This window comes from Manis pentadactyla, chromosome 4 (assembly GCF_030020395.1).
Source record: "Manis pentadactyla isolate mManPen7 chromosome 4, mManPen7.hap1, whole genome shotgun sequence".
Lineage (NCBI taxonomy): Eukaryota > Metazoa > Chordata > Mammalia > Pholidota > Manidae > Manis > Manis pentadactyla.
Window position 1 is genome coordinate 29915456 of NC_080022.1, and position 27186 is coordinate 29942641.

The 27186-nt window shown below is 41.4% G+C and overlaps 1 protein-coding gene and 1 pseudogene across 3 annotated transcripts in view; one reads left to right on the forward strand and one right to left on the reverse strand.

The window, feature by feature from the left end:
* RHBDL2 (rhomboid like 2) overlaps positions 1 to 5271 on the reverse strand; it is a 47236-nt gene extending 41965 nt beyond the window's left edge. The window contains exons 1-2 of one of the 3 annotated variants that reach the window (XM_036876622.2): positions 5164 to 5266; positions 2223 to 2326 (exon numbers count right to left, since the gene is read on the reverse strand). The gene's annotated coding sequence lies outside the window, so the exon portion shown is untranslated. Of the gene's footprint in view, positions 1 to 2222; positions 2347 to 5163 lie in introns of those variants that run through there. The other 2 variants (XM_036876623.2, XM_057500026.1) reach the window with 2 other exon arrangements.
* Positions 5272 to 11237: 5966 nt separating this feature from the next.
* Positions 11238 to 23700, forward strand: LOC118907662 (40S ribosomal protein S24-like; annotated as a pseudogene).
* Positions 23701 to 27186: the final 3486 nt, after the last annotated feature.

Here is a 27186-nt window from a genome sequence, read left to right on the forward strand (position 1 = left end):
CAGCTCATCTACCAACCAAACACAGCCAAGTAAATGACCACAGTTGACCCCACATGGGGCAGAAGAACTGCTCAGCTGAACTCTGCCCAAATTCTAGACTCACAGAATTGTGACAAAATAAAATAATTGTTTAAAGTCACTACATTTTGGGGTGGTTTGTTATACAGCAAGAGTTACCTCTTCAGAACTCGAAGACAGAATGACACCCCATAATCATTCTGCCTTCCCATTAACCTTGTTCATCCTGGTATCTGCCCATAGCTAGACTGCAGATGTCCCACCTGCAACAGCCTCCCAGTTAGTCTCCATCTCTGTTTTCACTCCTGTCTCTCTCCAAAACAAAACAGAACACAACCATAAAGCAGAGGACAGGCATTCCTCGTTTTATCGCCCTTTGCTTTTTTTTGCACTTTACAGATACTACATTTATTAGAAATTGAAGGCTTGCTAAAACCCTGCATCAAGCAAGTCTACTGGCACCATTTTTCCAACAGCACTTATTCACTTCATGTCTCCGTGTCACATTTTGATAATTTTCTAGATATATCAAACTTTTTCATTGTTATTATATTTGTATATTATAAAGTATTTTTAAATTAAAGGTATGTATATTGTTATTTTTAGATATAATACTGTCACACACTTAAGAGCTTACAGTATAGGGTAAACATAACTTGTATATGTACTGGGGAACCAAAAAATTCATTCAACTTGCTTTATTGCAATATTTGCTTTACTTCAGTGATCTGGAACCAAATCCACAGTATCTCAGAGGTATTCCTGTATATCAACTCTCTGTTAAAACCCTTCAACGGTTTCCCATCGTCTTCAAGATACAGGAACCTTACCATGGCTGACAAGGTCCTGCATGGCCTAACCCCTGCCTTCTTTGTGAGATTATACCACCCTCACAAAATCTCTGCCCTGTAACCACAGGCCTTCTGTCTATGCCAGGGACACACCAAACTCTCTCCTGCCTCAGGATCTTTGTACTTGCTATTCCCTTTACCTAACCAACATATGTATACAAGTCTAGCTCCTTCATAACAAAGAATACCTCCCTAGGATATCTGCCCTGGCCTATCTGAAGTGGCAGCCACCCCTCCAAGCACCTCATATACTCTATCACATCCCCCTGATCATTTACTCCCAGCTCAGACCACTATCTAAAAATACTGGTTCATTTATTTGCTGTCTCTTTCTACTAGAATATAAGTTAAAAAAAAGTAGGAAGTGTTTCTTTTTTACCCCACCTGTATGTGCTCAGTGAGTGCATGCTGAATAAACCATCAAGTCAACAAAGAAGGAAAGGAGGGGGAAGCATGGAGCAATAAAAAGAGCACTAAACTTACAGAAACCAGGAAACCCTGTTTCTTGTTCCAGTTGGGCCACTGCTCACCTATAAACAAGCCACTTCCCCTCACCGGCTCAGGATTCTGGTCCCCACCATGGTATACGTGGCTGGTGACACGTATGTGCGCCATACGTCAGAAGGCTTCACATTTTTTTTGCTCATGAATCCCCATAAGAACTTTGAAAAAGCTATGACCCTCTCACACATTTTAAGTTAATAACTAAAATTATTTATCACAAATTAAAATAAGTTCCAAGTTGGAATTTTCTGGCCCAGTCTTTATATTAGAGACATGCTTTAGATATATTTTTGTATAGATCTCGGAGCTACAGATTTAGCTTGTTCAGTTTGTGGAAAGTATCTATCATATAATCCAGTTCTTAGAGCCAGTCCTCACTGTCAAACCAATCAGCCAAACCAGTATAATTTTCTGTCTGTAAGAAAATCCACCTTCATTTTTAAAAATTTCTATAAATGAGTTCATTTGCATCCCCATGACAACCAGCTCAGGTCCCAATTCTAATTTTATAGCACATAGATCAAGAGCTAAGGCACTTAAATTAAAAGTAGAGTAGCATAATGGTTAAGAGCACAGATTCCAGAGGAAAGGTGCTGTAGTACAAATCCTGATTTCAGGATTAATAGCTCTGTGACCTCGGGCAACTTATTAAACCTCTGGGTGCCTTTGGAACTTCATCTGTAAAAGGAGGATAATGAGTGTTTACTTTATAGACCTGATATGAGCATTAAGTAAGTTATTAATCTATAAAGCCCTTAGAACAGTGTCTGGCACATAATTAACATTAATCAAGTACTTAAAAAAAATACTGAGTCTGTAGGAAGGCACCACCCCTTCAGTTTATTTTACCTAATCTCTCTGCTTGCTCTCTCTCAGGAACAAAGCATTCTCCAATTGTCCTTTTGGCTTGTACATCCTCAAGCAATGCACCATATGAAAGATTTCAGGTGGATCTGAGAAAGCCAGAGTAGGGAAACAGTGAAAACAGAGTTGAAAAGGAGAATTTTAAAGAATCCATACAAGCAGATTGCTTTTAGGAGAGAGTACCTAATGGAATTTGAGGATGCAGAAACTGATTCCCTTAAAGTTATCCATGTCCATGTACCCTTAGTTCCAGGGCCACTGGCATATTTGACACAAACTCCCTGGGCACATTCAGAGTTCAGTATAATTCCCGGTACCCCATCTACCACTGCATCTTTTTCTCTCTGACACAAGGAGGCACAAGGGATGGCAAGTTAGCAGGCAGGAGATCCCTGAATTTGCTGCAGGTGATAGAAATGTAAATCACTCATAGATTTCAGTACGTTTATTAAGAAGTAGATTAAGTATGATTAGCTCTAACCCAGTGGACAGCTGAAGGCAAAGCACCAGTAGATCAGGACATGGGACAAGTCAGGAGGCTTCAGGAGCCATGATGACGTCCTGAAAGGAAGTCCTTATCTAAGTCCTAAGGAGGAGGCTCATCTCCTCAGACAGGTAGGGACCCCATCAGGCCTGGAGATCTTGGTGTCATCTTGACCTCATGGGTCAGCCACACTTCTGAAATACAAATCAGATGGTGTCTGCCCTTCGCTAAATTCCTTCAGGACTTATCCGTATAAAATCTAGGTTCCTTAACAAGGCATACAAGGGACTCGCCCTGAGCTCTGACTACCTATCCACCCTCATTTCTTGCCATTCCTCCACATACACTGTGGACTTTAGTCATACTGAGCCCATAGCAATTCTAGCTCCCACCCTCCACTACGCCTTTTTCCTGAGCATCTGCCTCTGCTAGATTATCTTCCCTCCCCAATTTGTTCTCCTGGTGCAGTCCTAACACCCCCTCAAGACTCTCCTGAACACCTCCTCTGGAAAGCTTTACTGAGCATCTACCATACGCCTGCTGATGTGCCAAGCACTGGACATTGGAGACATGCTAGAACGAAGTACCCCCCCTAGTCCCTCAGCAATGTTTACTCCTGTCCGGCACACCATTGTCTTCTTTGTGCTATCACCAGCACCTCCACAGGGCTGTAAGTACCCTGGGGATAAGACTTGTTTTATTCATCTTTGAATCCCTATTACAGAGTCTAAGGAATGGACCAAGAAATGTTTGTTGGATTCATGTGCTCACAAAGAACTCATCAAACATTTCTGTATCAGGGACTCACAAGGTGCTAGCTATACACCTGTGAACAGGCATGGTCCCTGCCCTCTTGGGTCCAACAGAGCACTTGCCTGAATGAATTATGTTTGAATGAGTAAATGAATTAATGAATCAGGGAAGGAATGTGCTCCTCCCCACTTGGATGAAGCAGCCCAGAGCAGGACACGAAGTGCAAAGCTGGTGTTTAGGAAGTTGGGGAAATGATGATGCCCTTTTTAATCTTTCTGATACAGAGAAACTTGAAAGATGGCAAGGAGTCGAACAAAGGGACTGAAGTTTGGGAGTCTGACCTAGGTTTGAATTTTGGTTCCTTTACTTATTAGCCACTTAACCTTAGGTAAATCCCTTAGTCTGTACCTTCATTTCCTCATCTGTAAAATGAGGATAATAATAAAACCATAACAGGGTTGTGCTTACATGAGATAATGCATTTAAAAGCCCTCAGCCTGAGTGTACAAATTCAGAAACATAGCAGAACAGCCTACTGGAGACATCAACTCTCCAGTTCAAGGTCCCAGCCATGGCCCAGTGTTCTTATCTCGAAACTAAGGAAGCGCCTTCCCTACTCAGCCCCGCCCCCACCCGTTCTTTGCCTCCCTCTCCCTTCACCACCTCCCCCTTCATTGCTCAGTTCTGGGTTTACAAGTGGTAAGTGCCTTCAAGGCCAGGGTCTGTCTTAGTATCTTTACAAGCCTATAGAACAGGGAGAGAGCAGCTAGGGAAGGGTGTGGCAGGAAGGGGGCCAAAAAAGAAGGGAAGAGCACAGATATTTATTGAGGCCCCACTGTGTGCCGGGCACCAGCCTGGTGCTTGACATGAAGTGTCTCATGGTAATAAACAATACCATTTTACAGATGGGGAAACTGAGGCTCAGGACATGAACAGGAGTGGTGGGATATGAATACAAGTGTCTCTATGACTCCAAAATAATTTCCCACTATGCCACACTGCCCACCAGCTTATAGATGATCTTTAAATGTCTGTGAAATACGTTTCAGTTTTCTTATCCCCAAGAGGAGCAGAAATTGCGTGCCCTCACCCCTAATCCAGGTAACAATGATGAATAAATAAATGAATAATGATGAATGAATGAATGCAGGAGATCCCTCCGCCCAAAGCAGGAAGGAGGAAACTAATAACCCTGGGGGCTGTTGGGTAGAAGAGAAGAGTAACTGTCTCCCCCGACTGTGGTCTTCAGTGCCCAGGGCAGGGCAGAGGTCAGGCACACAGGAGGGCTTGAACTAGTTTAGTGGAGGGAGGAAAAAATGGGGGGGGGGCCAGGAATGGGGACAGGTTTCTAGGGAGAATGCGATGGAGGCAGAGAGGACCAGTGGCTGACCAGGGCAAGGAAGATGGAACTACCTGGCCCCCACATCATGTCCCTGGGGGAGAAGCCTGACACAGCCGTGACTCCTGGCCCAACATGCTGCCTACTTTCAAAACAAAGTTGCAGGATCCCAAGCGGCGACTCCGGAAGGGAGACTGCCGAGGAAGCACCCACAGACAGTCTGCCTCCTTCCCACACCAGCCCTGGGCCTTGGGCTTTTTTTACGCTCCGCCTCCCCCAGCGCTTCCTGCCGCCACCCCTTCTCCTCACGGTGGGACTCCCTCCACCCGCGCCCGGATCCCACGGCTTACCTCGGGGAGGCCAAGGCAGGGCAGCGTGCCTCCCGGGTTCCAGGCGTCCTGGGCCAAGGGGCCGCCTCTGCTGCCCTCAAGTTCCCACCCTGCCAGGCCTCCTTGGTCCCTCCCCCAAACTAAAATTGTCCGGACAGGTTCCCAGCTGCCCAGCCCAGGGGAGGGAGCCTGAGGAAATCCCCTCCCAGCCTTAGACTGGCCCAAGCCGGGCCAGCCAGCTTGCTGTCTGGTTCCTGGGTTGGCCCTGGATGAATGGGTCCTGCCCTCCCCTGCCTGGGTCTGAGCCAGGGAGCCTGTGAGAGCCTATCTGCTCTTCCTCCTTGGCCAGGGCACTGCTTGCCATTCCTCCTCCAGGTCCTACCCTGGCTGTGCATTTGGGTCTTCTGCCTTCCTTCTCAGCTCTCTGGGAAAAGACCCCAGCAGGACAGTCTCTGTCACTCTGCATTTGACTGTGCTGTGGTGGGAAGCCAAGCCTGGTCCTGGGCACTAAGGTGGAGTGATTTGATGTCCTTCAGCAAGGGTTTAGTCACAAGTCCCTGGGCTCTGTCCATTGGCTCCACCTTGGCCCCTGGTGAAATAGGTCTACCAGTTTCTGATTATTTATTTAGTGCACATGGAGAATGACTCACCTTGGGCCAGACCCTGAGGATGAAGAGTAGATTAATGTGGCCCCTGTCCTCATGCTCTCCAAGGAAGACAGAGAAGGTACCACAGTAAATGCTGGCCCAAGGTTCAGGCAGCAGGGAACAAGGGGGACTCACCCTGTAAGGGAGAGTTCTGGAAAAGCTCCTGGAGGGGATGACATACAAGGTGGGTTTTGAGAGGAGGAACAGCACAGCCACCCGACAAGGCCAGACAAAGGGACAGACTGGGGGGATTTCAGAATTTTGAGCAAGGAGTGTCAGATCAACAAGAGTTTTGCAGGCCTTGCTAAAGGGCTTAGACTTTATCCTATAGGTACTGGGGAGTCACAGAAAGGTTTTTAACGAGGGAAACAGAAATTTCAGATTGTCTTTTAAATAAATTACTGGGGCCTGCAATGTAAAGAATGGTTTCAGGGGACAAGATTGGAAACAAGAAGACCAATCAAGCTGCAGTAAGAGTCAAAGCCATGGATAATGCAGTCTAAACTGGGGCCCAGTGGGAGAGCAGAGAGGAAGGGACAGATTCAAGATATGTTAAGAGGGCAGCACTGATAGGACTTAGTGAGTAAGGAGAGGCTCCACTTCATGGCCTAATTACCTTCCAAAGGCCCCATCTCCAAATACCATCACACTGGGAATTAGGCCTTCGATGTATGAATTAAGGGGCACACAATGCAGTCCATAGTACCAGGCATACTGTTCATAGGGACTGAGGAAGAAAAGACTCAGATGCCATAAAAGTAAATGAGAACTGGAGGGGACAGAGCAAGTAGGCTGAATGGAGGCTTGGGGGGTGCCCCAAAGCATTAGCGATGGGCAACTAAAGAGTCTTGCCTCCTAGGAGCTCATACCCACATACAAGAGAGTTGTACCCCATCCCAATTTTCTAGCTAAAGCAGGTGGCAAGGTCACCTACTAGGCATTAGAGGTTGGGTGGAAGATTGAAGAAAATTGTCAAATGTTTGAAAAGACAGCTGGGAGGAGAGAAAAATGACCAAATGCATGCAGAAGCTCACAGAGGGGTGTCAAGAGCCCAAGAAGAAGGAGGCCAAAGTGAGGGGCCCTCAGGAAGAAAGAACCCAAGGAAAGCAATCCTGTCCTGAGCGACGTGTCAGTCAGGGCAATGTGAAATCATTGATACCCAAGCCACCAACCCTGTTCCCCTCCTGGGACCAGAGCCTGAGCTCTCATATGATAGAAAATGTCCACAGAAAGAAGGTACTGCTCAGAGGACTACAGGCAGCCAAGGAAATGCAAAGGGCCTATCAGGCAGACATTGGCAGTACTTGGCTGTAGAACGGCACAGAGGAGGGGGCCTGTGCCTGGTCAAATTCTGGTATCCGGTTCTCCCACCAAATTAAGCTGGACCCAGGCTGTCAGAGACACCACTGGCCATCCAACCTCCCTTGTTCTTATTTCATCCTTGTCAAGCAGCTTTCTAAATTTGATTTGGCTTCCTAAACTGTGATTTCAGAGGGTGAGAGTGTCCGCCCATGCCTAGCACACACGTAAGTCAGGGGGCTCCGAGGGAGCTGAGCCTGGGTCTTATTTACATCTGCATCCAGAGCGCCCAGCACAGAGCATGACATTGAGTCGGGGTTCAAAAAGGTATTCACACAACAGATCCGAGGAAAGCTGATATGCCCTAAAAATATTTTTTGTAAATTAATAAATTATTTTATTATAATTAGTTAATTATAATAAAAGAATTGATAGAGAATTTTACATTTTTCATAAATTAATAAATTAAAAATTTTGTCAATTAGTAAGTTAGAGTTTGTACATCAGTTGCTTGTGAACCTCATTGTGACTCAGTACCTACAAATCACATCAGTTCTGAGATATTGACAGGTTCATGTTTCTAAGCCTGCAAAATTCAGAGCTTGACCCTGGACTGTGATGAATTCGCCAAGATCATACCCCGGTGGGGCCAGTGAATCAGCTGTCTTTGTATTACTACCCCACCTCGCGTCAGCCCTTCCCACCCAACTAGCAGCTCTTACCTGCTTAGACTGAAAACACAGGGGAGTAGGAGGATGGATTTAGGTTTGGGTGCTACAGGAAAACAGTGTTAGATACCCTTCCAGCTCAATGCAACCCCATTTCTCTGAGAACCCTCCTACCCAAACCATCCCCTAGGACTTTGGCTACCATATATGTACTCTGTGACCACCCTTGGTCTCAGTGATTGGGCCAGTGAAGGAAGATATTTGACTCAAGTAAGGTCAGTTCATTCCCCTTTCCTAAAAGGGGGCATGAAGATTCCACTCCGTCTCTGCTTACAGCTGAAACAAAAAGAAGTAAATCTGGGACCTACAGAGAGTGCCGTGTGTGGAGATACAGAGTAAATTCATCTTCTCAGTGGCGCTCTGAGCTTAGCCCACTGTATAGAGAAAAGAGCCAAGTCTTTCCCTTCTGTGTGTCCTTTACTACTCACACAAAATGCTTCACTTCTGACACTTCTTGTCACTAAACGTGTGGAGGTTTTCTGCCACCAAGCAATTCTCTGTGACACCAGCTGGTAATCCTACAGTTTAAGTCAATTCTGACACTATCTACCAGGAGATAGTATCAGATGCCATCGGTTAAGAGTGCAGTCCCACAAGACTTCACCCCACTTCAGATGCCAATCAGAAGTAGTACATCCCCAGGTTACCCACAACTTCAGCCTGAATGGCTACAAATTGGAAGTTCTCGTGCCTCTTTCCTTGAATTGGTTAATTTGCAAGAGTGGCTTGCAGAACTCAAGGAAACACTTACATTTACCAGTTTGGTAAGGATACAGATGAACAACCAGGTGAAGAGCCACATGGTGTGAGGTCATAGCAGTTTCTGTGCCCACAGAGTTGGGGTGCGTCATCCTCCTGACGTTTAGATTTGTTCCCAACCTGGAAGCTCTCTGAACCACATACTGTTGGGATTTTATGGAGGCTTCCGCATATAGGCACGATCAATTGTTAAGCCCATTCCCAGCACCCCTCTGCTCTCTAGAGAAACGGAGTGGCCGGGCTGAAAGTTCCAAGCTTCTAATCATGGCTTGGTCTTTCTGGTGGCCAACAGTGGGAGCAGAGTCATGCTCCTACCGCTCTCACACTTAAGACTTCACAAGGGTTTTAAAAGCTCTATGCTTGGATCTGGAGGCAGAGACCAATATATATTTTCTATTATCTCACACACATCATAACACTTCCCACAATGTATTTAAATTATCTGTGTCTTTCACTTTTCCTGCTAAAGGACATGCCCTGGAATTACAAATTCTTCAAGGGCACTAACCTTTTCTGTTTCGTCTTTGTATCCATGAAATTATGCCCAAACTCTGACACAAAATATGAAATAATAAATGTTTCTTGAACTTTTGAACTGGGAAGCATAAACAAGGCTCCCACCTCTAGTAAATGAAGGCTACCTTAGCCACCAGCAGGTGTCAGGACATGTCTCTGTGGCTTCCAGCCACCAAGCTTCTCATCTGAATCCAGATCCGAAACTGCAGGTGAGTCGTTGGAAATGTGCAGACGGACCATGCAAACAGCTCCAAGGTCCCAGGGTGTCACTCAGAATGAAGCAATATAGGCTGCATTCAGTTATTCATTGTATTCTTCCAGATTCTCTAGAGCACATTTCCCACATGCTGAATTCTCTCCTAAATGTGTTAAATGAACTGCAAATATAAGTACCCCAATAAGTTAGCTTTCCTCCTAAGTTTTAACATTATATATCTAAGAGACATATGAGTTGTTTTTTTTATTAAGGTATCATTGATATACACTCACATGAAGGCCCCACAAGAAAAACAATGTGGTTATTACATTCATCCCCACTATCGAGCCCCCCAACACCCCACCACAGTCACCATCCATCAGCGCAAGATGCCACAGAGTCCCCACCTGATTCCCCCAGCTACTCTGCCCTCCCTGCGACCCCACACATACCATGTGCACCAATCATGATACCCCACAATCCCCTTCCCCCTCCCTCCCCACCCAGTCTCCCCAGCCCCTCCCCTTTGATAACCACTAGTCCCCTCTTGGAGTCTGTGAGTCTGCTGCTATTATGTTCCTTCAGTTTTGCTTCGTTGTTATGCTCCACAAATGAGGGAAATCATTTGGTATTTGAAAAACATATGAGTATTTAAAAAGGTATTGTGTTTATGAAATAAGACACACTAACCATTCACAGAAAACTCAGTAAAGCCCAACTAAAAAAACTAGATAAAATATAAAGAAAATATTTTTCAATGAACAACACCTTGGCTGGCATATAAGATATCCCTAGCAGAAAACAGGAGTAAGCCAGTGTGAGAGCCACATCTGTCCCGGAGGCACATACATATCCCCAGGCCCTAGCATCTGTGCGTTCACGGGCTATGAGGGGCAGGGAGCCTGAACCTGCAGACAACAGAAGGCACAACCACAGCACAAGGCTGAGCATCCCCAACCCCAAACCACTAAACCCCTCGGTGGTTTAGTGGCAGTGACATTTTTTTTAAATAATAAAAAGCTGCTAAACTAGGGGGCGTTGGAGATGTGAGCCTGGCTTAGCCTTGGATAAGAGTAAAGAAAAAAATAATAATAAAAACTGTCTCTGCTGAAAATTCTCTACCCAACACCTCCACCCATAGGTATTTACCTACTGACATGCTCACATTTCCTAATTGGCCCCAAATACTCCCAGATGAAATATACAGTGTTTCTGGATTAGTAGTCACATGAAAGACACAAACCCAAAGTCTCTCCTGAAGAATATTATTAAACTCAGGCCTCAGCAATTTCCCACCAAGTTTTAAATAACATGACTCACAATTTTTTCTGAAGTCTTTAACCATACAATTAAACAAATCCCACAAGCAGAAGCAACCAAATACAGCAAACTGTTAAACAACAAAACCCAACTGAGTAAATCTGATTATCTAATTGGCTTTATTCAGTAATTCATGGATTGGGGATCATCCCATCTGGCAAATAGAAAGGAGATCTAAAAGTTGTATAGAATGGAAGGTTTTTAAAGACAGAAAGCAGGTGGGATAAAGAATTCATTAAAAAAAAAAAAAAGGATTATTTGGGACTAGTAATCCTTCAGGAACAAAAGTATCTATCAGGCAGATTATTTCACTGGTGCTGACCAGGAAATTCCAGACCAGTAAAGATTACATTCCTGGGGAAGGTTGGAGCTACAATTAGGTCAGGTATTTAGCCTTGGTATGGTAATGTGGGCTTAGCACACGTGACTCCATCTTGGGCCCATTGTTTCTTTTTTATAGTACCCATAAAGATCAGGGATATTGTTATTATCAGCTATAAAATATAATTTAATTAGGTTGAACTGAATTAAAGGAGATTAAAAGTACAACCAAGAAAAGTTATCAAAACTAATCAAGCATCCCTCTTATTCTCCCTGGCTGCCTAAAGATCAGCTGCTATCACGAACAACACAGTAACTATCTGGACCAGGAAGTTCATGACTAACCAACTACATCAGCAGAAACAAATGGTCATTGATGTCCTTCACCCTGAGAAGGCAACAGTACCTAAGACAGAAATTCAGGAAAAAGTAGCCAAAATGTCCAAGACCACATCAGATGTCATCTTTGTATTTGGATTCAGAACTTATTTTGATGGTGGCAAGATAACTAGCTTTGGCAAGATTTATGATTCCTTGGTTTACACAAGGAAAACACTGAATCCAAACATAGACTTGAAAGTATGAAAAGAACAAGACCTCAAGAAAACAGCAAAAGGAATGCAAGAGCAGAATGCAGAAAGAGGGACTGCAGGGGCCAATGCTGGTGCTGGCAGAGTGAGCTGGGGTCTAGGTTACAGAAGGAATAAAGATTCTTCAGTAACTTTGTCTGTGGTGATTGTGCAGATTTTCCATGAGAGGATTAATAAACTAAAATCTTTTATGTGTCCAGTTGGGAAAAACTTATCAAGCAGATATGAAAAAACTCAAAACTTAGAGAAAGAAAAAAATGTAATAATTGATATTAGACATCTGCTGCATTAGTTAAATCACAGCTTTAAAATGAAAGAAAGAGGCCCCAGTACCTGAGCCACTGCCAAGGACTCAGCAGCCTCTCCCTTAAGCCCCCTCTATACATTCCCCACCCCCCAGCCTTCTACCAGCACGTTCCACAGGCCATTACTACAAAGAAAAAGGAATCATATCATATTTCTGCTATCCAGAACCTCCATTCTTTCCACCCCTTTGCTGATGTAAGTAAGGGTGATGCTCTGATTCTTCCTGGCACTAAGGATTATATCCATATAAGAATTCATCAGACAAGCATATATGGTCAATTAATGTATGATAAAGGAGCCATGGACATACAATGGGGAAATGACAGCCTCTTAGCAACTGGTGTTGGCAAAACTGGACAGCTACATGCAAGAGAATGAAACTGGATTATTGTCTAACCCCATACATAAAAGTAAACTCAAAATGGATCAAAGACCTGAATGGAAATCATGAAACCATAAAACTCTTAGAAGAAAACATAGGCAAAAATCTCTTGAATATAAACATGAGCAGCTTTTTCCTGAACGCATCTCCTCAGGCAAGGGAAACAGAAGAAAAAAATGAACAAATGGGACTACATCATGCTTAAAAGCTTCTGTAGAGCAAAGGACACCATCAGCAGAACAAAAAGGCATCCTACAGTATGGGAGAATATATTTGTAAATGACATATCCAACAAGGGGTTAACAGCCAAAATGTATAAAGAACTCACACACCTCAACACCCAAAAAGCAAATAACCCGATTGAAAAATGGGCAGAGGACATGAAGAGACAGTTCTCCAAAGAAGAAATTCAGATGGCCAACAGACACATGAAAAGATGCTCCACATCACTAATCATCAGGCAAATGCAAATTAAATCCACAATGAGATATCACCTCACACCAGTAAGGATGGCTAGCATGGAAAAGACTAAGAACAACAAATACTGGTGAGGATGCGGAGAAAGGGGAACCCTCCTACACTGCTGGTGAGAATGTAAGCTAGTTCAGCCATTGTGGACAGCAGTATGGAGGTTCCTCAAAAAACTAAAAATAGAAATACCATTTGACCCAGGAATCCCACTCCTTGGAATTTACCCAAAGAATACAAATTCTCAGATTAAAAAAGACATATGCACCCCTATGTTTATCGCAGCACTATTTACAATAGCCAAGAATTGGAAGCAACCTAAGTGTCCATCAGTAGATGAATGGACAAAGAAGATGTGGTACATATACACAATGGAATACTCTTCAGCCATAAGAAACAAACAAATCCTATAATTTGCAACAACACATGGATGGAGCTGGAGGATATTATGCTCAGTGAAATAAGCCAGGTGGAGAAAGACAAGTGCCAAATGATTTCCTTCATTTGTGGTGTATAACAACAAAGCAAAACTGAAGGAACAAAACAGCAGCCCACTCACAAACTCCAAGAAGGGAGTAGCTGGTTACCAAAGGGGAGAAATGTGGGAGGGTGAGTTAGGAGGGAGGGCGATGGGGATTGAGAGGTATTATGTTTAGTACACATGGTGTGGGGGTCACGGGGAAAAAGTGTAGCACAGAGAAGGCACATAGTGGATCTGTGCCATCTTACTGCACTTGATGGACAGTGACTGCATTGGGGTATGGGTGGGGACTTGATAATATGCGTAAATGTAGTAACCACATTGTTTTTTCATGTGAAACCTTCATAAGAGTGTATATCAGTAATACCTTAATAAAAAATTTAAAAATAAAAGGATTACATGGGACTAGTAATCCTTTGGGGAACAAAAGTGTCTATCAGGCAGATTATCTCACTGGTGCTGACCAGGAAAATCCAGACTGGTTAAGATTACATTCCTGGGGAAGGTTGGAGCTACAATTAAGTCAGGTATTTAGCCTTGGTATGGTAATGTGGGCTTAGCACACGTGACTCCATCTTGGGCCCATTGTTTCTTTTCTATAGTACCCATAAAGATCAGGGATATTGTTATTATCAGCTATAAAATATAATTTAATTAGGTTGAAATAAATTAAAGGGATAATTAAAAGTACAACCTCACACCAGTTAGGTTGGCCAACATAGAAAAGACTAGGAACAACAAATGCTGGCAAGGATGCGGAGAAAGGGGAACCCTCCTTCACTGCTTGTGGGAATGTAAACTACTTCAACCATTGTGGAAAGCAATATGGAGGTTCCTCAAAAAACTAAAAATAGAAATACCATTTGACCCCGGAATCCCACTCCTGGGAATATACTCAAAGAATACAACTTCTCAGATTCAAAAAGACATATGCACCCCTATGTTCATCGCAGCACTTTTTACAATAGCCAAGATATGGAAGCAACCTAAGTGTCCATCTGTAGATGAACAGATAAAGATGTGGTACATATATACAATGGAATACTATTCAGCCATAAGAAAGAAACAAATCCTACCATTTGCAACAACATGGATGGAGCTGGAGGACATTATGCTCAGTGAAATAAGCAGGCAGAGAAAGACAAATGCCAAATGATTTCCCTCATTTGTGGAGTATAACAATGAGGCAAAACTGAAGGAACAAAATGGCAGCAGACTCAGAGACTCCAAGAATGAACTAGTGGTTACCAAAGGGGAGGGGTGTGGGAGGACAGGTGGGGAGGGGGGGAGAAGGGGACTGAGGGGTATTATGTTTAGTACACATGGTGTGGGGGATCACAGGGAGAACAGTGTAGCACAGAGGAGGCACATAGTGAATCTGTGGCATCTTGCTGCACTGATGGACAGTGACTGCATTGGGGTGTGGGTGGGAACTTGATAATATGGGTAAATGTAGTAACCACATTGTTTTCTCGTGTGAAACCTTCATAAAAGTGTATATCAATCATACCTTAATAAAAAATTTAAAAATATATATATATATATATATGCTAGATGAAAAATGTATATATGGGTGAGGAAAAAGATTACTGTTAAAACATTCAAGATTCCTTTACTATTTTTGAGGATAACATAAAGATATTGATTAAATTTAGTGTTTGTTAAATATGCACATTAAAATTGATTTTGTGCCATGCACTGTTCAAAGTGTTTTACGCATATATTTACTAATAAATCCTAAAGCATACAGAGATTAATTCTAGCTGGTGGGTGGCAGAACCCAGATAATCTGGCACCAGAGTCTACCTCTCTTTAGCAAAGTGTTGGCCTAGGATTTCCACATCAGTTTTTACCTAAGAAGCCTCAATTGCCAATAGAATATTATCCAGCGATAAGAAGAAAACAAATCCTACCATTTGCAACAACATGGATGGAGCTAGAGGGTATTATGCTCAGTGAAATAAGCCAGGCAGAGAAAGACAAATACCAAATGATTTCACTCATATGTGGAGTATAAGAAGAAAGCAAAAACTGAAGGAACAAAACAGCAGCAGAATCACAGAACCCAAGAATGGACTAACAGTTACCAAAGGGAAAGGGACTAGGGAGGATGGGTGGGAAGGGAGGGATAAGGGCAGGGAAGGTGGGGGGGAGTGGGAGTGGGGCAGGGGGAGGTGAGGAGAAAGGGGGCATTAAGATTAGCATGTATAGTGTTGTGGGGGGCACGGGGAGAGCTGTGCAACACAGAGAAGACAGGTGGTGATTATACAGCATCTTGCTACGCTGATGGACAGTGACTGTAGTGGGGTGTGTGGGGGGGAGTTGGTGAGGGGGGGAGCCTGGTAAACATAATGTTCTTCATGTAATTGTAGATTAATGATAGCAAAAATAAAAAAATAAAAAAAGAAGCCTCAATTGCTATGGTGGATTAAAGATGGCTACAAATTCTTTGCCACTATTTCCATTGAAAGCTTAGTCTATTTCCTCTCTCCTTGAATCATGGCTGGCCCTGTAATTTGCTTTGACAAAAACAATGTGGGGGGATTGATACTATGTAACTTTTGATGCTGGGTTGTAAGAGATCTACAGCAGAATAGCAGCTTCCTGGTCTGGGAGCATATCACTCAAGACTGACTGCTTTGCTCCCAAGGTAGGATGAGTTATTGCCTGTTTGTTAAAGAGTGTGTTAAGAAAGTTACTTTTTAACAAATTGAGTTTTAAAATGCAATCTGATTTTCAAGATGGAATCCTTCGTGTTTTTACTAGTTGTTTTGGGCTTGCTTGTTAAATTGCTCAGGTGGCAAATCACTTGACTAGGGCTGGAGGAAGAAAAGCAGCACCTGGGTCAAGTCAGAAAAATAAGATGCGCCCCCCAGCAGGCCAAAGTAAATCTCACAATGGATTATCTTGCTTTGTTTTTCCTGGAGGCCCTTACCCTACTTGCCTAAGCCCATGGTCCCTGTCTCAAGTGCACAACTGCTGGAGGCACCACTCCTATAAGCTGTTAGGTGAATGGAACCTTCTAGAAGTATAAATGTGGTAACCTGGTTGGGAAAATGGATTAATGAATGAACATCTATGAAATTTGCAAGCCTTTCCATATTCTCTCTGTCAGGGTATAGAATATATCTGTACATTGTATCTTATTTTCCTTCCTTTTCAAATAAGAGTTTTAATTGAGGTCTGTACTCATTTGCTAGGGCTGCCATAACAAAGTACCACAGACTGCATGGCTTAAACATCAGAAATGTATTTTCTCACAGTCTTGGAGGTTAGAAGTCCAAGATCAGGATGTTAGCAGGGTTGATTTTGTTCTGAGGCCTCTCTCCTTGGCTTATAGATGGGGTCTTCTCCCTGTATTTTCTCTCTTACGTGTCTGTGTCTAAATTTCCTCTTCTTAAAGCACAACAGTCATATTGGATTAGGGCCCACTAATGATGTGTTTAATTTCATTACCTCTTTAAAGGCTCCATCTCAAATACAACCTCATGCTGTACAAGGTCATCTGGTTTTCCTTTACTGTTGTAACTATGGTTTACTGCCAAAACATATCATTTTGGCCTAGGTGGTGAGATCTGAATTTGAAAAGATTAGATACCACATAGAGATTCTATACTCAGAGATGGATGCTATAGCTGGAGGTAATTTTGGGTGTGAATGTGCTTGGAGTTGTATGTGGTCTAATTCCATTATATTAGGTAGGGAATTTTTGGAATTGTATGTTGTCTTGCCAGTGGGTTTCAGCCCCGGACAAGTTCACTATGGATCCAATGTGGCCAAAGAAATGACAGTAGAATGTTCTTGGGGTGAAAGGGTTATACCCAACTTTATTATTTCCACAGTGGCAGGTCAATCACTAGAATCCCATCCACCCAGAGCGAGTCTGCATGCAGCAAGCAGGTCTCTGCCTCTTGGCCTCTCTACCCGTGCAGCTATATTAGTCTCTGTCCTTGGCGCTGCCACCACTCCAGCCTCTGCTCTGCTCTCCTGCAGCGTTGCAGCTGTGCCACCATGTCACCCAGAGCACTGAGCAGAGCTCTTTATATAGAGTCAGTAACGACATATTGCCCACAAATGTGTAGTGAGCTAGCCAACCAGGGCCAGGTGAGAATCCTGGCCATAGGAACCTTCACTTTATCCACACACAGTGAATCCATTCTATCACTTATTGTCATATTTCTGTTACTGCAAACTGTGTTCCTTAAACTGCAAATCTTGCTGGCAAAAGCTCTACCCAAGTGGGAGGATTTGTCTTCTTCATTTGTATCCTCAGGATTCTTAATTGCAAGCAAAAAAAAAAAAAAAAAAACAACTCTTGGTGTTTTGAACAGAAAAGGAATTTATTAAAAGGAAATTAAGTTCATTGTAGAATCAATAGGAAGGTTGAAAGAAGAATCATATTCTAGGCTACACAATGAGAAACAGCCAAAAATCAAGTTGCAGAACTGGGCTGGTGGTAAGGACACCACTGCTGTGGCTGCAGAGGTCTGGACATGCAGCTCGTGCCAGTAGTACCACTCATAACGGCACCACTGGAGTGATCACTCCCCCCCTGCACCCAGTGCTTTTCCAGGAAGCAATTTTCCTGAAACCAATCTTTCTAGCTAGCTTTGAGGCAAGTGTGCCTGACTGGCAGAGCCCAGTCTACATGTGGGTGCTCTAGTTGCAAGGTCTGTGAGAAAAACAAGCACTTTCAGCATTTGAAGAGGATGATGGCAGGTTTATATCTCAGATTTATAAGCTGAGAAAATTCCCTAAATGTAGGATGAGGGGTCCAATGCTGAGGGCTCAAAAGAAGTGTCAGGTATCTACTAGATCATTAACCTTCAAGACTGCCCCTGAGCAGTTCTTGGGACATCATTTTTCCACACACTTCAAAAAGCCTGCTGCACACAAGGCTCACAAATTGTAATAATCTATAATTAGTGCTGGTTATTGCGTAAGGGTTAATTGAAGTCAGGTACAAGCTATCACCAAGAAAACTGTTATCTCCTCCACAACAGAGAACTAAGAAATTAGGAAGCCACTGTCCCAACTCTTGGCTCCAAGAACATACCACCTTTGCCAAGATCTGGGGAACAGGAAGCCGCTGCCAGAGCTGTTGGTTCGAGAGCCATGAACTCCTAAATCCTCACATGCTGCTTCGTTTCTCCCCTATTAACTCAGTTCCAGGTCCAAGCCTGTTAGGCAGGTACCAAATTGGGGAACCTAAAAAAACATCCAGGGACGGAGCTGCAAGGAAGTCTGAGAAATTTAATTTTAGCTCTCCAGCTTCTGCAGTACAAGGGGGCATGATAGGAGGGGGTTGGCACAAATATTGAACAAGATATCTACCATGTCTACCTCAGATACTACCCATTCCATCTTTATTCAATCTCTGAATGCTATTTTAAAAAATAATTTTAATAGGCAATATATTCATATTGTAAAAAAATCAAACACTATCACCAGGAAACAATGAAAAGTAAATCTCTTGCCTGCGTCTATCCTCCAACCCCCAAGTTTTCCTTCCAAGAATCATAGACTTTTATCAGCTTCCTGTTTATCATTTCATAGATAACCTATGCCTCTGTGCATATATATCCCTCCATTTTTGCTTTATATATATGAAGCATAAAATACAGTTTTTTCCCAATCTACTTTTAATAGCTGATGAGAGAGAAGACTCCTGGAAGATCTAATGCTGGTCTAAGGACAGTCTCACAACAATGAGAACTCCAGTTCTTCTTTACATATTCTTTAAAAAAAAAATCTTTACTCTTTGGCAAAATATTTAAGTGGTACAAAAATGAAAACAGTAAAAAATGAGTCTTCCTAAAAAATAACTACTGTTAAATAGTTTACATATCTATCTATATTTATCTATCATCTATCTATCTACCTACCTACCTACCTATCCATCTCTATTTGTATATATGTGGATAGTTTTTGTAGCTTTGAATTTCATCATCTGCATTGTTCCACGTTCTTTATTGGCCAGAGTGTTGTCCAAATTTGCCTCATAGCCCTGTTAGCTATTAAGGCTAACAGCTTTAATCAATCCCTAAAATCTTGGGTCTCTACGGGAACTCCTCAAAGTAAACAAACAAACCTGATCTTACTGTACACTTGCCGCTTCTCGGTGATAGACTCTTGGAATTCATGTTCCTAGATTCTGTCTTGGATTCTGCCAAAATTTCTCTAGGCAATTTCTTCAGGTTACTCTGCACGTATTCCCCAGGGCAGTGGAATCCTGTTTTTGTCTCCCAGACTCCTCACTCTCTTCTGATCAGAGACCTGAGATCTCCCAGGGACACACCGGGGTGGAAACGAAGCGCAAGACAGGATACAGCATTTTCCCTGAGATTTTTCAAAGTAGAATTGAAAGAAAGATGCTCCTTTCCTTTCTGGTAAAAAAAAAAAAAAATGCGACTACATGAGTCTGGGTTGGTTGGTGGCCACAGATCCACCTTCATGGTGAAGTCAGGCTTATTTTCCATAGCAATTCTATCATGTATTATTAAATTTTTCTAAAAGCTTGTGGAGATATCATTTACATAACAGAGACAAGGCCAGTCAAATTCTTTATTACGCAACAGATAATGTTCACACTTTGGCCATATTCCAAAGTTCTGAGGATTGGGAAGTGGATATATTTGGGAGTCATTATTTAGCCTACACATAAGATAATAATGGAACATACCTCACAGGGCTGTTTAACTGAATTAACTAAATTAACACATGTGAAACTTTACATAAATAGCGCTCAACAAGTGTTGGCTATTCTTAATATTCATTTCTGTAATGTTCATTGGTATTTTTTGCCCATTTCGTATCTGAACACTCTTCTTATTTTGAGGAATGATCAAAATAGAAACCCAATTGTATTACAGAAGTTTGAAGGGAAACAGGTATTTGCCACCCTGATCTCTTATCATTCAGGCCATGGGTCAATAACCAAAGCTTAGCTAATCAGATGCTCATGCCCAGGGACTCTGAAGTCTTGTAAGATCTCAACCGAAGATTAAGTTCTGCAACAATGGTGTCAAGAGTTTAGCAGCAACAAACGTCCAGTGGGGGTGTTGTGGTTATACTCCACTTGTGGTGAGAGGTGATCAATGCTGTTAGGTTTTTGGCTAGACAAATAGCTTTCTGTTCATTTTCCAAGCAGGCTTCTCCTGTTTTCCTTTCCTTTCTATAAGCTACATAATTTCCTGATAAATTCTTTTTCTGCCTATGTTAGTCATTTTTGGCTTCTGTTGTTACAACCAACAACCCTGATTAACATTCTAGTGGAATTCCAGTGGTCTTTTTGTGACAGTTAATTAACTGTGATTGCTAGACTTCAGAAAAATGTGCACCCTAAAAGTGATACATTGAAGACTTGATTAGAACAATTCCATGAAGTTGAAAAAATGTTAGAAAGAGTTAGTTGATTAACTTATGTTACCTATAGCAAGAAAGGGAAATTTCTGGTTTTGATTTCCAAGTTCAAAGCAAATCTTAAAACTTAGAACCATCATGAAATGTGGCAGTAAGCCTTTCTGCCTGTATCCAGAATTCTGGGACTGTTGAAGATAATATAATATTCAAAAAATGGTGTAGGGACAGCTAGATATCCACAAGCAAAAAAATCAAATTGTACCCTTACTTCACACTATACATAGAAATTAACTCCAAATGGATCATAGACTTAAATATAAGAATTAAAACTATAAAACTCCTAGAAGAAAAGTAGGAGTGAAATCTTTGTGGCCTTGGGTTAAGCAATGGTTTTTTCTGGATGCAACATCAAATGCACAATTGACAAAAGAAAAAAACAGGTGAGTTGGGCTGCCTCAAAATCAAAATTTTTTGTGCTGCAAACAATACCACCAAAAAAGCAACATGGGAGAAGATATTTGCAAAATCATATATCTGATAAGGAGCTTTTAATACACAAAGAACTCTAATAATGTAGTAATTAAAAAAAGACATAAATCTCAACCAAAAATTGAGCAAAGTGTTTGCATAATGTGCAATAAGCGCATGAAAAGATGCTCAATATCATTCACTGTTGGTCAGTAGAGAAATGCAAATCAAAAGTATAATGAGATATTATTTTATACCCATATGATATCAGCCTGACTTATGGGGAAGCAAGCAGATAAAAGACTTTGAGTTCAACCAATGATTGATGGCCAACCAATTAATTCATTGGCCATTGCAATGACTCAGTCAATCATGCTTATACAATGAAACCCCAATAAAGACTGTGGACACTGAAGTTTGGTAGAGCTTCCTAGTTGCAAACACATTGATGTGCCAGGAAATGATGTGCCCTAATTCCACAGGGAAAGGGCATAAAAGCTCTGCATTTGGGACTCTTTCAGACCTGTTCTTCTATGGCCCTTCATTTGGCTGGTCCTGACTTGTAATCTTTATAATTAAAGTATAATAGTAAATATAGCACTTTTCTGAGTGATGCAAATTGTTCTACCAAAGTATCAAATTGGAGAGGGTTGTGGGAACCCTCAAATCAGAAGCCAGTTGGTCATATGTGGGGGTAGCCTGGGGATGACTGAAGTTCATCTGACATCTGAGTGAATGCAGTTTTGTTGGGGACTCTGCCTTTTAATTTGTGGGTTCTATGCTAACTCCAGCTGGTTAGTGCCAGAATTATAGTGCAGTACACTAGTTGGTGTCAGAATATTGCCTTATATTGCACAGGATGTAATTAAATTAAGGATATTTTGGGATGAGGAGTTTATCCTGGATTATTCAGAAGAACACTAAATCCAATCACTAAATGTATCCTTATAAGAGGGAAGGAGAGGGAGATTTGACAGACAGAAGAAAAGATTGGAGTGATGTAGACACAAGCCACCAGAAGCTGGAAAAGGCAATGAATAGATTCTACCCTGGAGTATTTAGATGGAGAAGAGCCTTGCCAGCATTTTTATTTCAGCCCAGTGTCTTATTCAGACCTCCGACCTCTAGAATTATGTGAGAATAAATGCCTGTTGTGTCAAGCCACCAAGTTTGTGATAATTTGTTATAGCAGCCCTAGCAAATGAATACATCTCATTTGCAGGTGAAACTGAGGCTCAGGGAGGTGAAGAAACTTTTCCAAATAGTGTGTCAAACCCAAATTCACTTTGTGGCTATGTGGCTCTCCAGAGTCTATGTTCCTAATGGCCACACGATGCTGCAGCTAAGTTATATCTGAACCACCATCTTGCCGTGGTGGCCACGTTCACTTCTTCACAACTTTTGAAGGTCTGCTCTCTGAAAACATACTCCTGGTGCTGATTCTGCACTGTAAGCTCTTTCAGGCTAAAGGAAACAAAGGCATCCCAGCTTGCCTCAGGAAATGGTAAGTCGCAAAGATTCATAGATAAGAAGCATAAAAACCATCACAGGCTGTACATCCAGGCTTTGTGGAACTGAATCCTTGTTCTTTGCCATTTAGGCTGCAGTAACAGCTCTAGTGCATGAAAAACAGCTCCAATCATCACTCCCCTCCCCCATCCACAGGTAGTCATCCACTGCTTCCTAGCCAAGTCACTCGGCCATCCTCGGGACACAGTTCATCTCTCTCCTTGCCCCTGCTCCTTGCTACTGCATCTACTGATGGCTTCTGTCCCTTTTCTTCTCTCTCCTGCTTGATTTCTTCCTTCTCCTAGATGCTACTACCTCATGATTTCTGCTTAGTGCTTTTTCTTTCTATGTCTCAACTACTGTTCCATTCATAGTCAAATGGCCATCAAACGTACAAAGGAGTACGTTTAGGTTGGTCAAGCACTATCTGATATGTCACCCTTATTGGTCAGAGTTCTCATTCTAGACCTCTTTATGTGTTTAGATTCTACTCAATAAATTCCAAACAGGTTATATACCTTTTTTATTTCAAAATGTTGATATTTGCAATATGCTGGAAATCCTATCCTTTCCAATATTTAATCTTAGAATGAAAAAAGTTAAGTGTCAACTTAAACATATGCACAGGAGTGCGCAATTTTTCAAAATTGTTTCAGAGCATATGCAGACAAAACAGTTGGCTTGTTGCCCAACTTCTTTCTTTGTTGAAGGACCTTAGCAAATAATGGGAAGAAAGGTTATGTGTTGAAAAGTAGAAGAAAACTAGCTGAATACAAATGCCAGCATTCATTAAAAGTTTTTTACTTTATTAATAATAATAACTGTGCCAAATATTTGAGACACATTATCTCGGTTAATTCTAATAATTAACTATAATGTAGGTTCATTTTACAGGTAGGCAAACTGAGGCTCAGAGCAGTTGTGACTGGCTTAGGCTTACACAAGGTGGTCAGTAACAGAGCTGGGATTTGAACCTGCATCTGCCTGACCCCCAGGTCTGTGATTCAGCCACATCACTCTGCTATTTGCCAGAGAGAAGAGAGGTTTCTGCTGTATCCCATCTCTGGCAATGGTCATAGCAGCAGCCAGCAGCAGTGGCAGTCAGAGCTAAACCAACAGAGAGAAGACAGGATCAGCTCAGGGAGGGAGGGCAAGAAGACCCAAAACACTCTGGGACCTGTTGCCGAAACAGGTTTTGTTCTGTAACCCAACAAAGGAAGCCAGAGTGACCTCTGGTGGCCTAAGTCACCATCCCCATACCATGTTGAGAGCTCGGAAGGAAGGCTTCCGTTGTTCTGTTCTGTCTTGGGGGTTGGGGGCAAATAATTGGTACCGGATACTATTCCTCTTCTGTTCCATGTCCTTTGACATTCATGGTATTAACTTACTCTCTCTCTTACTTTTCATCGTCTACTGACTTTCTGTTCACTCCCCAATCAGAAATAAGAGTACAGTGCCTAAGTTCAGGACTCTGGACCCCAGTTTTTTAAATCTGGCCCTCCTTCTTACTAGTTGTGCAATCTTGGATAACTCACATAAATTCTCCATACTTGAGTTTCCTTTTTAAAGCCCTACCATGTAAATTTACATACTTCTGATCCATCTTTGTAATAGCTGCATTAAATGTACCATACTTTATTCAATCACTGGTAGTTATTCAAAGCACCAGCAGCTGTACCACTGAACAATGGACATTCTCTTTAATCTTAGTGGCCACTGTAAACAGTGTTGCAGTGAACAATCTTGTGGATATATTCCAGTGCTTTTCTTTCATAGGCTGTCTACCCCAAAGTCAGATTTGTAGATGAAAGGGTATGTTTTTATCTTTATTAGATGTTGCCGGAATGCTTTCCCAAAGGCTGAACCAATTTACAGCAATAATATAATAATGCCTCTTTTTCAGCAATAAATATTATCTGACTTTTTAAACTTTCAGTCTGGGAAGAAAAAAGTGACATTTTAGTGTTACTTTAACTTGCATTTCCCTGACTCTTAGTGGGTCTGAGCACTTCTCACATGCTTCTTGTCTACTCAGATATGTTCCTCTGTGAATTACTTTGATGCACAAAATTTTGTAGTTTTCATGAAGTCCAATTTGTCTATTTTTTTCTTTTCTTACCAGTGCCTTTGGTCTCATACCCAAAAAATTATTAACAAATCCAAGGTTGTGACGCTTTCGCCTATGTTTTCTTCCAAGAGTGTTATTGTTTTAGGTCTTACATTAGGTCATGGATCAATTTTGAGTTAACTTTTATATGTGTATTAGGTGAAGATTCCTGTTCATTCTTTTGTATGTGGATATCCAGTTTCCTCAGTACCATTTGTTGAAAAGACTGTCCTTTCCCCATTGAACGGTTGGGCACCCTTATCAAAAACATTTGACATGTGTATGAGGATTTATTTTGGGTCTCTCTATTCTAGTGCATTGGTTTTTATGTCTGTCTTTATGCCAATACCACACTATTCTGATTACTATAGCTTTAGAGTAAGTTTTAAAATCAGGAAGTGTAAGTCCTCAAGTTTTGTCATTTTTCAGGATTGTTTTGAGTATTCTGGGTCCCTTGAGATTCCATATGAATTTTAGGATAAGTTTTTCTATTTTGGTGAAAATTTTCATTGGGATATTGATAGGGGTTATATTGAATCTGTAGATCACTTTGAGTAGTATTGACATTTCAACAACATTAAGTCTTCTAATCTATGAACAGGGGACATGTTTCCATTTTTTTGTCTTCTTTAATTTCTTTCAGCAATGTTTTGTAATTTTCATTGTATAGATCTTTCACTTCCTTGGTTAATTCTTAAGTGTTTTTTTAATGCTATTGTAAATGAAATTGTGTAATTTGCCTTTCAGATTATTTACTTTCTATGCATAGAAATTTCACATTCTATGCACGATATTTGCATATTGACTTTGTATCCTGCTACTTTGCTGAATTCATTTATTAGTTCTAACAGCTTTTTTGTAGAGTCTTTAGGGTTTTCTACACATAAGATCATATCATCAGCAAACAGAAATCATTTTACTTCTTCCTTTCTAATTTGAATGCCTTATATTTCATTTTCTTGCCCAATTGCTTTGGCTAGATCTTCTATGACAATGTTCAACAGAAGTAGTGAAAGCAGGCATTTTTGCCTTGCTCCTGATCTTAGAGGAAAAGCTTTTCATCTTTCATTGAGTATGTTTGCTGTGGGTTTTTCATATATGGCTTTTATTATATTGAGGTTATTATATTTCCTTCTATTCTTGTTTTGTTGTTTTTATCCTGAAAGGGTATGAAATTTTGTCAAATGCTTTTTTCTGCATCATTTGAGATGATCATGTGAAGTTTTCCCTTAATTTTGTTGATATGACATATTGCATCACTTGAGTTCATGTGTTGAACCATCCTTGCATTCCAGGAATAAATTCCACTTGGTCCTGGGTCCTTTTAATATGCTGCTGAATTCTGTTTGCTAGTATTTTGTTGAGAATTTTTGTATCATTGTTAATAAGGGATATTGGGCTGTTCCTAGGCATTTTATATGTTATCGGGAATAAAATTTTTCCCATGTCTATTTCTAGGTATTTGCTGAAAATAGCTATTGATTTTTAAAAATATTTATCTTATATCCACCTGATTTACCAAATTCTCTAATTCTAGTAGCTTTTTTTGGTCATTTTTGATACCAGCAAAATAAATATCTCTTCTTTTTCAATGTTTTATCAATATCTTACCTTGTTTTAACCCATATGATAGTAACTCCAAGGCAATATTTAGTAACAATGGTGGTTGTGGTCATCCTTGTCTAATTTTTTTTTCTTTTTTTTTATTAAGGTATCATTGTTATATACTCTTATGAAGGTTTCACAAGAAAAACAATGTGGTTATTACATTCACCTGTATTATTGAGTCCCCCCTTACCCCATTGCAGTCACTCTCCATCAGTGTAGTAAGATGCCACAGAGTCCCTATTTGTCTTCTCTGAGCTACACTGTCTTCCCCGTGACTCCACACACAACATGTGCACCAATCATGATTTCCCACAATCCCCTTCTCCCTCCCTCCCCACCTGCCCTCCTCCACCCATCCCCTTTGGTAACCACTAGTCCCTTCTTGGAGTCTGAGTCTGCTGCTATTTTGTTCCTTCAGTTTTTCTTTGTTCTTATACTCCACATATGAGTGAAATCATTTGGTACTTGTCTTTCTCTGCCTGGCTTATTTCACTGAGCATAATACCCTCTAGCTCCATCAATGTTGTTGCAAATGATAGGATTTGTTTCTTATGGCTGAATAGTATTCCATTGTGTATATGTACCACATCCTTCTTTATCCATTCATCTACTGATGGACACTTAAGTTGCTTCCATATCTTGGCTATTGTAAATAGTGCTGCAATAAACATAGGGGTGCATATGTCTTTTTGAACCTGAGAACTTGTATTCTTTGGGTAAATTCCAAGGAGTGGAATTCCCGGGTCAAATGCATCCCTGTCTAATTTTAATTGAAATGATTTAAGAGTTTTGCCATTTGAAATGTTACTCTCCGTTGGTTAGAGATAGTTTTTTCATGTTTAAGTAATTTTTCTCCATTTAATGTTAAAATATTTTTCTTATTATTTAGTCTCATAAATGTGGTTCTCATGTATATTTGAGAGCTTGAATTTAAGCCCTTAAATAATACAGCAAGCTTGTTTTTGGCATGTGATTTG